The sequence below is a fragment of the Hyla sarda genome, chromosome 6 (assembly GCF_029499605.1).
Source record: "Hyla sarda isolate aHylSar1 chromosome 6, aHylSar1.hap1, whole genome shotgun sequence".
NCBI classification, from domain to species: Eukaryota; Metazoa; Chordata; class Amphibia; order Anura; family Hylidae; genus Hyla; species Hyla sarda.
Genome location: NC_079194.1, coordinates 207,215,334 through 207,232,284, shown reverse-complemented (window position 1 = coordinate 207,232,284; position 16,951 = coordinate 207,215,334). Strand labels below are relative to the sequence as shown.

Sequence of the window (16,951 nt, the reverse complement as noted above, 5' to 3'; positions counted from 1 at the left end):
CATGCCTCCGGTGTCCTGCTTCAGTCCACAGTGCGGTCTTCTTCTTGCTTCTGGGGGCTGACATACAGCAATGCAGCTCAGCTACTGGTCAGCTGCAGTGATGTCCTGCTTCGGCCGGTAATTTGCGAAGTTGCAGTGTGACATATTGGGCCCGGGCACCAGGAAGAAGGCCAAACTGGAGAAGGACACCAGAGGCATCACTGGAGTGCTGGAGGTGAGTAGAGGTTATTTTTTTATCTGCTCCGAGATGGGCTTACTTAAAAAAAAAAAAAACTTTTATTATCAACTTTAAATGTATTTCTCCAGTTGGCGCATAACTCAGAACTAATGACATGACAGAACTTCTTTAACTTTAACCCCTTAAGGACCAAGGACGTACCGGTACGTCCTGGGTCCTTTCCCTTTCTATAACATGGGGCCACAGCATCATAGCGGTTCGGGCCCGGCCTCTAACAACGGGCGAAACCCGTGGCTAATAGTGCGCGGCACTGATCGTGGTGTCAAGCGCTATTAACCCTTTAGACGCGGCGTTCAAAGTTGAATGCCGCGTCTAATGTGAAAGTAAACCAATGCCGGTTAGCTCAGGGAGCTGTTTGGGATCACCGCGGTGAAATCCCGGCATCCTAAACAGCTGTAGGACAGCAGGAGGGTCCCCTTACCTGCCTCCTGTTGTCCGATTGCCGAATGAGTGCTCAGTGCCTGAGATCCTGGCATGAGCAGTCAAGCGACAGAATCATTGATCAATGGTTTACTATGAGAAACCATTGATCAATGTAAAAGGTCAGTGTGTGCAGTGTTATAGTCCCCTATGGAAGCTATAACATTGCAAAAATAAAGTGAAAAAAAAACAAAACAGTGTAAATAAAAATAAAAATAAACATATGTGGCTTTGCCGCATGCAGAAATGTCCAAATTATAAAAATATATCATTAATTAAACCTCACGGTCAATGGCTTATGCCCCAAAAAATTCCAAATTCCAAAATAGCGTATTTTTGTCACTTTTTATATCATGAAAAAATGAATAAAAAGCGATCAAAAGTCCCACCCCGTACGAGAAGAAATAAAAAAGTTATAGAGGTCAGAAGATGACAATTTTAAACGTATTAATTTTCCTGCATGCAGTTATGATTTTTTCCAGAAGTACAGCAAAATTAAACCTATATAAGTAGGGTATCGTTTTAACCCTTAACCCCTTAAGGACTCAGCGTTTTTCCGTTTTTGCATTTTTGTTTTTTCCTTCTTACCTTTAAAAAATCATAACTCTTTAAATTTTGCACCTAAAAATCCATATGCTGGCTTATTTTTTGCGCCACCAATTCTACTTTGTAATTACATCAGTCATTTTACCCAAAAATCTATGGCGAAACTGAAAAAAAAATATTGTGAGACAAAATTGAAAAAAAAACACCATTTTGTAAATTTTGGGGGCTTACGTTTCTACGCAGTACATTTTTTGGTAAAAATGACACCTTATCTTTATTCTGTAGGTCCATACGATTAAAATGATCCCCTACTTATATAGGTTTGATTTTGTCGTACTTCTGGAAAAAATCATAACTACATGCAGGGAAATTTATACGTTTAAAATTGTCCTCTTCTGACCCCTATAACATTTTTATTTTTCTGCGTATGGGACGGTATCTGAAGTTTTTAGCAATACCATTTTTGCATTGATAGGAATTATTGATCGCTTTTTATTCATTTTTTATTGACATAAAAAGTGACCAAAAATGCACTATTTTGGACTTTGGAATTGTTTCCGCACGCGGCAATACCACATATGTTTATTTTTATTTACACTTTTTTTTTTTTATGGGAAAAGGGGGGTGATTCAAACTTTTAATATGGAAGGGGTTAAATTATCTTTATTCACTTTGTTTTTTCACTTTTTTTTTTTTAGCAGTGTTATAGCTCCCATAAGGACCTATAACACTGCACACAGTGATCTTTCACATTGATCACTGGTTTCTCATAGGAAACCAGTGATCGATGATTCTCCCGCTTGCCTGCTCATGCCTGGATCTCAGGCACTGAGCAGTCATTCGGCGATCGGACAGCGAGGAGGCAGGTAGGGACCCTCCGGCTGTCCTGTAAGCTGTTCGGGATGCCGCGATTTCACTGCGGCTCTCCCGAACAGCTCCCTGAGCTAAACGGTATGCTTTCACTTTCACTTTAGATGTGGCGTTCAACTTTGAACGCCGCGTCTAAAGGGTAATAGCGCGTGGCAGCATGATCAATGCCGTGCGCTATTAGGTGCCGGTCGTTGTTAGAGCCGTGGACCGACCTGCTATGGCCCCGCGTTATAGATCGGCAGTGGACTCATGACGTACCGGTACGTCATGAGTCCTTATGGGGTTAAAGATGGGTAAACATGTTATTTCCAGGACTTTTTTTTTTGTGTGTCATAAATTTACAGGCAGTATTTTAGCCACTGTGATGACTCGCTCTTGCAGACAGGTGCGGTTGCAGCATAGAAGCACGGAAACAGGACTTTTCAAATCAAAGTTCAGTGTTTTATTCACACTTGACAAACAGCAAACAGTCTTTAAATGCAGAACAAAGGAAAAAGTAACAACAGTCCACCTGTATTCCTTAGGTGTTTAGTCCATGCCATGCGGCATCAAGCAAGTCTTTTCTAAGCCTCCGGGCAGACTGCTCACCAGCTTCCAAACTCTCAGGGAAGATCTTTACACTCAGCTCTCTGGCAGTGTGAGCTGCAACTAGCAAATCCTCTCCCAGCTGGTGAAGCAAGCTGCCTTTAAGGCCAGCAAAAGGCAGCCTGGATTGTGGACTCAACACTTGACTATTCCCAGTAAGAGCCATCCCGGATTAGCTTTGCAGCTATGCTACAATCTGCAACATGCAGTACGGACACTGGAAAAACTACCGGCTCTCACTTTACCAAGGCCAGGAACCTCGGTGACACATATCAACCGTCTACTATTATCCCTTTCACCTTTTCTCACCACACAAAAACAGAAATGAGAAGGTCTGCAGGCAGCAGGCTTTTTATCCATATTGAGCACTAGTTCCACCCCCAGCACACCCTGGAGTAAACCCATATTTTTATATATATATATATATATATATATATATATATATATATTGTGGCAGTGTGGCATGGAAAGGGTGTATTTCCTTGGCTCACCCTGCAGAAGCTCTCACCTGCTTCTTAAGTAATGAGGCAGGAGGGAAGGGAGGTGTGTATATAAGATGGAGAGTCAGTCTAATGTGGGCTCTTCCTAGGAGACAGCATGTGGGCTGTAGGGAAGAGACAGAGCCTGCTGAGGGGTACACAGCCCGAGCTATGAGTGGCTCAAAGAGAGTGACATGAACTGTGAGTAGAAGGTTGCAGGGGACATATGTTTAACCGGCTGAGGCAAGCTCAGTGGTTGTTAGTCAGGACAAGCTGATCTGTTAAGTCAGTGACCAGACGGTCTAGGATTTTGTTTTGTTCCTGCTTTTTGTTTATTTCTTTCCCTGCAACCTGTCTAATAAAACTGGAAAGGTGCCAGATTTGCATTATAAGCGTTTGTTTGCTGGTTTATTGAGAAGAAACGCATCCTGTGGCGTGGTCTAGGACGATCCCAGAGCTAATCCCCAAGACGGATCGTCATAATATATATTGTGTACAACAAAAATTATATATTGCATCAAATGAGCAATAGCTCCTGATTGCAGATGTGATCTTCAGTGTAATAACAGTAATTTCACCCTGGCCTTATGTGTATAGCATAAAGTGAGGTGTAATACAAAAGCCAAAGCTAGTCAGCACAACCAAACAAGGGAATGTACAGGCGCACTCTGCTAAATAAAGACACACACAAAAATACACAGCAACATACCTAAACAATAAACAATAATTATATGACTTACGTTGCAGTACATTACTCTGTATTAATTGCCATACCCTTGAGGACACAGCCAATTTAAATTTTTGCACTTTCATTATTTCCTTCTCACGTTTTATTCCTTCATTCTCAGACCCATATGAGGATTTGTTTTTGTGCTACCAATTGTACTTGACACCTCTAATTTTACGATAGGTTTGCAGGTAAAAGCAAAGCTTGCTTTATTAAAGTCTTGGACAGATGTCACATACAGAGAATATGTCTGACTTGTTTCGCACATAGGTGCTTAATCGAAGACTGACATATAATACAAACCACACTTGTTAAAATACGTGAGAGAAAGGTCACATGACCCATTACATCATTGGTTAAGATACAAAGGCAGTACAAAAACCCGGGGTGGAGATGTTGTTTGCGTCTTCCAGAGTAGCTGTTCACATTCATATCAAAGATGGTTACCGCAATGGAAATATCATTATCTGATAACTCCGTTACTACAGACCCTACAAGCGCTACAACCTGCAAGTCGCAACATCCATATCCACCTAACCGTCAAGTAGATACATTAGAATGGCAATTTCTTTTCTTTTCTGAAAGGAGAAATATAGTAAAAGTAAAATGAAGGCTACAGAAACCCCCAAAAACATGCCCCATTATTCTAACCAATGTTGCCATATTATTCAGGAAAGAACATTAGGGACATATCTTGATCAAATCCAACCTCCTACTGAAACCCTGCGGGTGTCTCGTTTCAAGGAAGAACATCCAAAATGTTTCTCTGTTGTACAGTTTCCTCCTTAAATCCCCTCCTCTTGGGCCTAATCTAACCTTTTCGACACCAGACAACCTCAGAGGTTGAATGTCCCCTGCATGAGTGTCCCTAAAGTGCTTCGATAACATTGATATGCCAACCCCATTGTTCTTGCTATTCGCAATGTGTTTCCTAAAGTGTGTCTTTAGCAAAGTGCTTGTGCAACCCATATACCGTAGTTTACATGTCACATAGGTGGCTACATAAACTATTGATCTTGAATTATTATTGTATTCCCGTGTTGGGTAGCTATTGCCTGTGTGATATAAAAGTATTCTCCTAGTAAGGTCCATGAAATCACATGTCATGCATCAAGTATGCCCACATTTCCAATTTCCTACCGTATCCAACCAATTCTGCTTTCTTTCTTTATTTGTATTTAGTGTTGAGCGGCATAAGCCATATTCGAATTCGCGATATTTGGCAAATATATGGACGAATATTCGTCATATATTCGCATAGTCGAAATATTCGCGTTTATTTTCGCATATACGAAAATTCGCGTATGTGAAAATTAGCATAGGCGAAAATTTGCATAACCAATAATTCGCATATGCTAATTTTTGCATATGCGAAAATTCGCACGCCAGTCTCACACAGTAGTATTAGAGCCTTCTTTACACCACACGAGCTGGAAGCAGAGAGGAATGATCACTGTGATGTGTACTGTGATAAAAAAAATTAAAAAAACGAATATTCGTAATTACGAATATATAGTGCTATATTCGCGAATAAAATTTGAATTGCGAATATTCGCAAGCAACACTATTTTTATTACCCATGCTCGAAAATAGGCTGGGAGATAGGGTGGAGCCCAAGGAGACGGTTGCTATGCCTTCTGAGACTATTTCTTTAAGAATGGGGTCTGTTTCCAACACAGGGGTATACTTTTTTTATAATCTGTTTGATTTGGTTCAATTGTATACTATACGGAGTGACAAAGAAGGGCTTTCTCTTTCTGCCTTTACTGTTATTATCCTGTAATTGTCCCCCTCTTCTGTGTCTCCTGGAATATGCTCAGCTCTCAAAATATCAGCTCACTTCGATCTATTTTCTCTACCCCGTTACATGGTTTTGTAAAAACGTCCTCTGTGTAACCCCTGGCTTTAAACCTATTGGAGAGTTTATTAGCTGCCATTATAAAATGCTCCTCACTTCTCACTTGAGCAATTTCTTTTTATCCGGAACATCTCTCCAAAGGGAATATTGTGTAACATGTGTTTCGGGTGGCATGAGGAGGCCAATAACACCAAATTTGTACTTGTTTCTTTTCCAATAGAGAGCAATCTCAATCTTGGTTCCACTACTGCATAAATCAATGTAAAAAAATGTTACTGAGGTCCCACTAAAGATGGACGTGAAACCCAGATTGAGATCATTCTCACTAATATACTGCACAAACTGAAAAAACGCATCTCCGACACTTCAATGTTATCAACAGATCGTCAATAAATCGGCCGATCTAGTTAATGTCTTCAAAAAAGGGGTTATCTGGAGTGAAAATAAATTGCTGCTCCCAATGAAACGTAAATATGTTTGCAAATGAAGGGGAGTACTTAGCTCAAATGGAAGCTCCCCTGGTCTAAAGAAAAAAATCCCCATCAAACATAAAATATTTGTGATGTAACAGAAATTCCATAGCCATGAAGATAAATTCCTTAAGACCAGGGGAGTAGTTGCTGAACCAATCCAAAAGAAGAGAGAGAGCTTCAAGCCCTTTAGACCATGGTATGGAGGTGTAGAGTCCTATTACATCGCAGGTAGCTCACGAGAATTCATCCCTCCATGTCATGTTGCCCATAATGTTAATTACATGCTTGCAGAAATGTAGGGATTATTTTAGTGAGGAGTTGTAGGTAGTGGTCCACCCACTCCCCAAGGCGCTCCACAAGGGACCCTATCCAAGCCACTATGGGTCTGAGGGGAGGTGGAAAAATACCCTTTTGAACCTTTGGGAGTGAGTGGAACACTGGTATGATGGGGTTGGACACGTGCAGAAATCCTTCCACCTTTCAACTTCCAATAGTCTCTAATGCAACACCTTACTTCAAAATTTTTTCAAGTTGTTTTGAAAGGCCCTAGTAGGGTCTCCTCTTAATCTACAGTAATTTGCATTGTCTGACAGAATATCATTATTTATTTATTTTCTGTACAACCCCGAATCTAATACAATAATGTCCCCCCCCCCCTTATCTGAATTCTGAATAGTAATGTAATCTTTATCACATACCTCTTTCAGTGCAGTTCTCTCACCTTTATTCAGATTATTGTAACCCTTGGTAGCAGTAAATTTCTCCTGTAATTTAATTAGATCCCTTTCTACCAACTCCTGGAATCTATCCAGGGCCTCCGAACGGGAGGCCACAGGATAGAATCCAGGGTTGGTGGAACGGCACGGGAACTGTAACACATCACAAAAGGCTTTATTTTCTTTTTGTAGACTAGAATCACAAAAGGCTTTATTTTCTTTTTGTAGACAAGAAAGCTGTAATGATGTATTCTGATCTCTAAAATTAGTACAAGCAATGTCCACATGACTTTCATCCCTATGAGTCCCGGGCACAGAGTCCCTGTGGCTAATGCCTCACTTGTTGTTAAGAAATGTTTCTGTAGTGTTAAACCATGTGCCAAATTATTGACGTCCAATAAAGTATTAAATAGATTGAACTTACATGTCGGCACAAAGTTGAGTCCTTTGCTCAAAAGGGTAGTCAGTGCAGGAGAAAGTAGACATGCTGATAGGTTGGTCACTGGGCTTATCTAGGAGTCAGCAGGGACCACAGTGGATACCTCCTTTCTCCCATGTCGACGGCCTGCTCACCTGATCCTTTTGCTTTTCTTTTGGGGCCCTGTTGTTTTTTTTCGAATCACTCCCTTACTTGATGGAGCATTGTTGGAGGCTTTTTTTCGTATCTCTGGGAGCTGCATCTTGACGAGCCTGTGCTTTCTCCTCCCTCCTGGGTGATTTAGACTTGGAGTTGTGTCTGCATCTATATTTGGTGTGGGGGGTTTCTTAAAATGGAGCGGGGCATGTCAGGATCACTTTCTCTATTCTGGTACCAGGTGAACACCTGATCTTTATTATAGTCCATAGTGTCCAGTTGGAATTTTACTTTTTTTTATGTTCATGATTCTGTTCTCAACGACATCTAGTTTATCCAACACCAGTTTCTCCAAACGAATGAACTCCTCATGATCTTTAAACTTGGCCTGCACTGAAAGAGTTATGTGATAATAATTACATTAATATTCGGAATTCAGATAAGGGGGGGCATTATTGTATTGCATTCAGGGTTGCACAAAAATTTTTATAATGATATCTTGTCAGACCATGCAACTTACGGTAGATTAAGAGAAGACCCTACTAGGGCCTTTCAAAACAACTTGAAAAAACTATTGAAGGAAGGCATTTCATTAGAAGCTATTGACAACAAGTTGGAAGAATTTCTGCACGTGTCCAACCCCATCATACCAGTGTTCCACTCACTCCCGAAGGTCCACAAGGGTATTTTTCCACCATAGTGGCTGGGATAGGGTCCCTTGTGGAGCACCTTGGGGAGTGGGTGGACCACTACCTACAACCCCTAAGATAAACCCTACATTTTTGCATGACACCAAACATGTAATTAACATTCTGGACAACATGACATGGAGGGATGAATTCTCATGGGCTACCTACTATGTAATAGGACTCTACCCATCCATACAATGGTCTAAAGGGATTGAAGCTCTCTCTCTCTTCTTTTGGATTGGTTCAGCAACTACTCCCCTGGTCTTAAGGAATTTATCGTCATGGCTACGGAATTTGTTACATCACAATTATTTTATGTTTGATGGCGATGTTTTTCTTCAGACCAGGGGAGCTTCCATGGGAGCTAAGCAATCCCCTTCATTTGCAAACATATTTATGTTTCATTGGGAGCAGCAATTTATTTTCACTCCAGATAACCCTTTTTTTGAAGACATCCACTAGATCGGCCGATTTATCGAAGATCTGTTAATAATATGGAAGGTGTCGGAGTTGCATTTTTTTTTTAGTTCATGCAGTATATTAGTGAGAATGATCTCAATCTGGGTTTCATATCCCACTTTGGTGGGACCTCAGTAAATTTTCTTGACATTACTTTATGCAGTAGTAGAACCCAGATTAAGATCACTCCATATTAGAAAAGAAACAACTACAATTTCAGTGTTATTGGCCTCCTCGTGCCACTCAAAACACTTGTTACACAATATTCCCTAAAGAAATAGCTCGAGTGACGAGCGCTTTAAAATGGCAGCTAATGAACTCTCCAATAGGTTTAAAGCCAGGGGTTAAACAGAGGACATTTTAACAAAAGCATGTAACAGGGTAGAGAAAATAGATCGAAGTGAGCTGATAGCATATTCCAGGAGATGCAGTGGAGGGGGACAATTACAGGATAATACAGGAGAAAGCCCTTCTTTGTCACTCTGTATAGTATACAATTTAACCAAATCAAACAGATTATAAAAAAGTATACCCCTGTGTTGAAACAGACCCCATTCTTAAAGAAATAGTCTCAGAATGCATAGCAACTGTCTCTAAATGGGGTCCCTCCTTGGCTACACCCTATCTCCCAGCCTATTTTTCGAGCAATGGTAATACAAATAAAGAAAGAAAGCGGAATTGGATGGATACGGTAAGAAATTGGAAATGTAGGCATTTTAGATGCATGACATGTGATTTCATTGACCTTACTAGGAGAATAGTTTCATGTCACACAGGCAATAGCTACCCAACACGGGAATACATTAATTTTAATTCAAGATCAATAGTATATGTAGCCACCTGTGTGACTTATAAACTACAGTACATGGGTTGCACAAGCAATTCACTAAAGACACGCTTTAGGAAACACATTGCGGATGGGAACAATGGGGTTGGCATATCCATGTTATCAATAGTGTTGAGCGGCATAGGCCATATTCGAATTCGCGAATATTCGCGAATATATGGACGAATATTCGTCATATATTCGCGAATATTCGCGTTTTATTTTCGCATATGCAAATATTCGCGTATGCGAAAATGTACATATGCGAAAATTCGCATATATGGAAACCTGTGCAAGTAAAATTCGTATATGCGAAATTAGTGTATGCAAATTTTCACATATGCGAAAATTCGCATACACAAATTTTCGTATATGCGAAAATTTGCACGCTAGTCTCACACAGTAGTATTAGAGCCTTCTTTACACCACACAAGCTGGAAGCAGAGAGGGATGATCACTGTGATGTGAACTGTGAAAAAAAATAAAAATAAAAATATTCGTAATTATGAATATATAGTGCTATATTCGCGAGTATTCGCGAATTCGCGAATATGCGATATTCGCGAATAAAATTCGTATTGCGAATATTCGCGAGCAACACTAGTTATCAAAGCACTTTGGGGACACTCATGCAAGGGACGTTCAATCTCTGAGGGTGTCTGGTGTCAAAGATTAAATTAGGCCTAAGAGGAGGTGATTTAAGGAGGAAACTGTACAACAGAGAAACATTTTGGATGTTTCTCCTTGAAACGAGACACCCGCAGGGTTTCCGTAGGAGGTTGGATTTGATCATGACATGCCCCTAATGTTCTTTCCTGAATAATATGGCAACATTGGTTAGAATCATGGGACATGTTTTGGGGGGTTTCTGTAGCCTTAATTTTACTTTTACTATATTTCTCCTTTTAGAAAAGAAAAGAAATAACCATCTTTGATATGAATGTGAACAGCTACCCTGGAGCCGCAAACAACATCTTCATCCCAGGTTTTTTTACTGCCTTTGTATCTTAACCAATGATGTAATGGGTCATGTGACCTTTCTCTCACATATTTTAACAATTGTGGTTTGTATTATATGTCAGTCTACGATTAAGCACCTAGGTGCGAAATACGTCACACATATTCTCTGTATGTGACATCTGTCCGAGACTTTAATAAAGCAAGATTTAGTTTAACCTGCAAACCTTGAGTGCCGGACGTACTTCTTCACACGTTTTTACTAAGTCGACGGCAGGACCAGCGTGTCGGTGCACAGGTGGGTCGGAACATTGTAGCACGAGTGAGCGGCTACACGTATACTTTATAGAATGTACAATGTAATGAAAAATTTATTATTTGTGGCAGTGAGCTAAAAAGAAAACCCCAATTTTGCTACTTTTTTTTGTTTTTGCTTTTACACACTGCACATTACAGTGAATTGTTCTCTTTATTCTGTGGGTGAATACAAATGAAATGATACCCATGTTTACATAGCTTTTCTATCATTGTATCACTTTTAAAAAAAGCTTATCTTGTTAAAAAAGTATGTTCAAAATTGTCTTCTTCTGACCCCCTATAGTGTAGGAGGCCCCATTTTTTATCGGTAAACTTTTTACGTATATGTGACTTTTTGATCACTTTTAATTGTGTTTTTTCTGGGATGTGATGTAACCAAAAATCTGCATGATGTGCTATTTATTTTATGCTTACGTTGTTAGGTTCATTAACCCCTCAACGGCGCAGGACCTAAATGTATGTGCTGGTGAGCTGGTACTTAACGCACCAGGACGTACATTTATGTCCTATGCATAACCGCGAGCATCGGAGCGATGCTCGCGTCATGAGCGGCAGGTCCTGGCTACTGGGACCTGCCCGTAATGGCGGACATCCGCGATCGTGCGGATGTCCGCCATTAACGCCTCAGATGCCGTGATCAATACATATCACGGAATCTTCAGCATCGCGGCACTTTGAATGGATGATCGGATTGCCCGCAGCGCTGCTGCGGCTATCCGATCAGCCGGCATTGCAGCCGGAGGTCCTCTCACCTGCCTCCGCTGCCTTCCATGGGTCTTCTGCTCTGGTCTGCGATCAAGCAGACCAGAGCAGAAGATGACCGATGATACTGATCAGTGCTATGTCCTATGCATAGTACTGAACAGTATTAGCAATCAAATGATTGCTATAAATAGTCCCTTATGGGGACTATTAAAGGGTAAAAATAAAAGCAAAAAAAAGTAAAAAAATTTGAAAAACCCCCTCCCCAATAAAAAACGTAAATTGTCCCATTTTACCTATTCCACCCCCAAAAAGTGTAAAAAAAAAATTTTATATACATATTTGGTATCACCGCGTGCGTAAATATCCCAACTATTAAAATAAAATGTTCATGATACCGTACGGTGAACGGCGTGAACGTAAAAAAAAGTCTAAAATAGCTGCTTTTTTATAACATTTTATTCCAAAATAAATTAATAAAAAAAGTATTCAAAGTTTTATATAAGCAAATATGGTATCAATAAAAAATACAGATCACGGCGCAAAAAATGAGCCCTCATACTGCTGCTTATACGGAAAAATGAAAAAGTTATAGGTCTACAAAATAGGGGGATTTTAAACGTACTAATTTGGTTAAACAGTTTGCGATTTTTTTTTTTAAGCACAACAGTAATAAAAAAGTTTGTTATCATGGGTATCATTTTTAATCATAATGAGGGACATTTATCAATGTTTGCTTATGTATTCTTTTTTTTTAGTAATTTTTTCCTTACTTTTATTTTTCTTATGTGTGACTTATTTATCAACTGGTTTCAGCCTGTTGATAATTTTCTTTCATGTAAGCAATTTTTCCTTTTTTACTTTGGTAGTAGCTTTTTCTGCTCCATGTTTGAGCTGGAGTAAATTTAGTCAATTTTTAACCTTGTTGTGACTTTTTTTTTTTTGCGCAGTTGCGACTGTCGCAGTTGATAAATACCCGACTAAAGCAAATCTATTTTGAAAAATTTACCACGTAAGCAATTTTGAATTTTCTTGCTTTTCTTGTTCTTCATGCAAATTGTCGCACGAAAACAAACGTAGTCACAGTAGCAACAATTTTGCGACAATTATAGTAAAGAAAACCTGACTAAACCCGTTGATAAATGTCCATCATTGACCCAAAGAATAAAGAACACGTGTCATTTTTACTGTAAATTGTACAGCGTGAAAACGAAACCTTGCAATATAGCGGTTTTCTTTTTAATTTCACCACACAAATAGTATTTTTTTGGTTGCTCCATACATTTTATGGTAAAGTGAGTGATGGCATTACAATGGACAACTTGTTGAGCAAAAAACAAGCCCTCATACTAGTCTGTGGATGAAAATATAAAAGAGTTATGATTTTTTTGAAAGCGAGGAGGAAAAAACGCAAACGTAAAAATATCCTTAAGGTCCTTAAGGCACAAAGGGGCTGAGTCCTTAAAGGGGTATTCCAGGAAAAAACTTTTTTTATATATATCAACTGGCTTCAGAAAGTTAAACAGATTTGTAAATTACTTTTATTAAAAAATCTTAATCGTTTCAGTACTTATGAGCTTCTGAAGTTAAGGTTGTTCTTTCTGATGACACCTGTCTCGGGAAACGCCCAGTTTAGAACAGGTTTGCTATGGGGATTTGCTACTAAACTGGGCGTTTCCCGAGACAGGTGTTATCAGAGAGGACTTAGACAGAAAAGAACAACCTTAACTTCAGAAGCTCATAAGTACTGAAAGGATTAAGATTTTTTAATAAAAGTAATTTACAAATCTGTTTAACTTTCTGGAGCCAGTTGATATATAAAAAAAAGTTTTTTCCTGGATAACCCCTTTAAGGGATTAACATGCGGTGATACCAAATATGTTTACAAATTTTTTTTATTTATTTTTTACATTTTGTAAAATGGAAAAAAAAGGGTGATTCATGAAGAAGGCATTCCATAGAAGATTGGAGCCTCCCCATGGGACAGATGAGCGGAGCTCTGATCGCCATCCTTACTCATCTGACCCCTGCAATCGCTCTGTAAGTGGTTCGATGAGTTCACCCGAGCCCCGCACATACTTTAGATGCTGTGATCAGTATTGACCACCGCATCTGAAGGATAAATGTTGGACATCAGCTTGATCGCTGATGTCTGCCCTTTTCCATGAGATGGCTTGCTTGTTTTGGTAACCGTTCAGGGAGACATCACTGTGCGCTAAGCACCAGGGCCCAGTGACTTACATGTATGTCGCATGTCCTCAAAGTGCTATACATATACAGGTACTCAACAGGAGCCCATCTGCCCCATAAAGGTGACATTACTAAGAGTAACAACAATAAAGAGTAACCCCTTAAAGGGGTACTCCACCCCTAGACATTTCATCCCCTATCTAGGAGGTAGGGGATAAGACGCCTGATCGTGGGGGTCCCAGCAGCCAATCTCCACTTTGGGCAGACATGGGTGGATGTAACGCCCCCTCCATTCCTGTCTATGGGAAGGCGAGTGACGGCTGTGGTTGCTCAACCACACAATTACATGGTGGTTTACTAAGGAAATAAAAGCTCAATGTAAATAAAATAAAAGCTCAATGTGAGGATTAAAGACCAAACTGATTACATAGTACACTTAGCTTGTCATAGTCTTTGGTACCCTAAATTGGGTGTGTTTTATTGAGTATTTTTCATAGGGGGGATACAGTTGTCTTCTTACCTTGGGTATCCATCCTATATCACAAGTTATTTATGTGAACTGTCCATCTTATCACCTTTATTTTATCTTGTGGCGTCCTGAAAGTAGTTCAGAACTAAGACTCTAGAAATAGTTCATATTACAGTTTCATAGCCATAGTGAATTTGATATTGATCACAACACCCTGCTGAAACTGCATTATAAGACTTAATCTTCAATTATAGTCTACAAAGGGCAATAAAAACGGTCAAGACAACATTTGCCAAAATGTCAAACACATCTGTCTACAACCTACACAACTGAATAGATACTATTGGTTGTGACACAATGGCATGCTGTGTGCTGCTCAAATTCAATCTTATAAAGAAATCACATGTTGCAGGAGATACTTTCAGACATTGCTTTGAAAACGTGAATTGTGCTGCTCTGCTTTTCAGCTGTCTTTTTTATTTATTAATTTATTTTTTATTTATTTTTTATTATTTTAAAATGTTAAAGTATTGCTTTGTTTCTCTTCCAATTTCAACCCAATCATTCTTTAAATGTCTACTAACATAGCTTTCGGATCAATGTACAATCTATCACCAATTTAAACCTTTAAATGGCTTTTTTTTACATTGTAGAATTTACATTTTCACAAAAACATGTTTGTACAATTGAGCATAAAAAGTCAGTATTTCAGGAAATTAATGTATACTATTAATGTCTAGGGAAAAGTATCTGTCATTGTTATTTAAAGGGGTTGTGCGCTGCCCTGCCTTTCGGAGCTCCGCACGCAGCGTCCGGAAGTTCATTACTCCGAACACTGTGTGCGGGCTTCCGTGTTCGCGGCCGCCAGACGTGACATCACGCCCGCCCCCTCTACCAAAGTCTATGAGAAGGGAGCGCGACCGCTGTCACGCCCCCTTCCCATAGACTTTTGTTGAGGGGGCGGGCATGACATCACGAGGGGGCTGGGCGTGATGTCACGTCCGGCGGCCGCGAACACCGAAGCCCGCACACAGCGTTTGGAGTAATGAACTTCCGGACGCTGCGTGCAGAGCTCCGAAAGGCAGGGCAGCGCATAACCCCTTTAATGAGAAATAATGGTAAAAAAAAAACTAATCTAAATATGTGAAATAACTGGTATATATTTCTGCAACTTTACTCACATTTTTTAAAGCTATAAATATGATCAAAAATACAGTGTGTGAACATAGCCAAAGCTGAAATTCTATTTCATAAAAATCTGCAGTTTTTTTATATCTGAAAATTGCTTCGAGTGAGAACATAGGAAAAGATTCATCAAGACCTGTGCTGAGGAAAAGTTGACCAGTTAACTTTTTAATCACTCTATTATAATTTTTTTAATAAAATGTGGGGAAAAAAAGCAGCAATTTTGGACTTTCCTTTTTTTTTTTTTTTACGTTTATGTTGCACATATGCTAAAAGTATGGTCAATAATTCCAATGTGCGAAGGGAGCGGGCTGAGTGAAACCAGAAGTATTTTTATTGAACATTTTTCCTGCAATGGCAAATCATAGCCTTTCAGTCTGGTGGACAGGATAGTAACAGCATATTCTGTCCGGCCAGGAACTGAAGGTACGTCATTTAAGTTCCCCCCTGCTATTTGCAGTACTATGTCATTCAGGCTTTAAACACTCTGCTGCCATCTACTGGTGATTTAGTAGAATTGCAATGGATTTAACTTTCCTATTATGACAGCTATACTCCTAGATGGCTGAAGCTGGACATTTAATAAATATGTATTAGTTTATTTTTAGGAGGTGCCTGTTTTTGTCATACCTTTCCCTCTCCCCCACAAAATTTGATGTCGTCCCCGACACACGCAGACTTTAGTATGAGACCCACATTCTCGTGCTCATCTTCCAATTACCATAGGGAGCCAAGTTTGAGTAGAAATATCATTACTTGAGGAACTGTCCTCCCTGTAACATCTACTTCCAGATATGTCACAGTTGTCCACCTGGCACATAGCGCTATGAAGCCTGGTGGAATATTGCGGCCTCTAGCCAACTAGTAAAACCCCTTTAACACAATTTTGTGTACGTTATTGTGAAGACAAGAGTTAATGAAAAACTATGAGACACATTATTTCTGTCCTTTTTTTTTTTTTTTCTCTTTTAACAAGGTGCAATACCCATCGTACATTATTAACCCCTTAAGGACCGAGGGTTTTTCCGTTTTTGCATTTTTGTTTTTTCCTCTTTGCCTTTAAAAAATAATAACTTTTTCAATTTTGCACCTAAAAATCCATATGATGGCTTATTTTTTGCGCCATCAACTCTACTTTGTAATGACTTCAGTCATTTTGCCCAAAAATTTACGGCGAAACGGAAAAAAAAATCATTGTGAGACAAAATTGAAAAAAATTTTGGGGGCTCCCGTTTCTACGTAGTACATTTTTCGGTAAAAATGACACCTTATCTTTATTCTGTAGGTCCATACAATTAAAATGATACCCTACTTATATAGGTTTAATTTTGTCGTACTTCTGGAAAAAAATCATAACTACATGCAGGAAAATTAATACGTTTAAAATTGTCATCTTCTGACCCCTAGAACTTTTTATTTTTGCACCGTGATCTGAAGTTTTTACCGGTACCATTTTTGCATTGATAGGATTATTGATCGCTTTTTATAAATTTTTTCATGATATAAAAAGTGACGAAAAATGCACTATTTTGGACTTTGGAATTTTTTGACCGTGCCATTGACCGTGCGGTTTAATTAACTATATATTTTTATAATTTGGACATTTCCACACGCGGCGATACCATATATGTTTATTTTTATTTACACTGTGTTTTTTTTATGGGAAAAGG

General features: G+C 39.3%; 1 long non-coding RNA gene across 1 annotated transcript in view; it reads left to right on the top strand.

Moving 5' to 3' along the window:
- LOC130276657 (uncharacterized) overlaps positions 1-10,443 on the top strand; it is a 98,302-nt gene extending 87,859 nt beyond the window's left edge. Inside the window, exon 4 of the long non-coding RNA XR_008845206.1 lies at positions 10,370-10,443. This is a non-coding gene — a long non-coding RNA (uncharacterized LOC130276657). The remainder of the gene's footprint in view (positions 1-10,369) is intronic.
- The last annotated feature ends 6,508 nt before the right edge of the window (positions 10,444-16,951 follow it).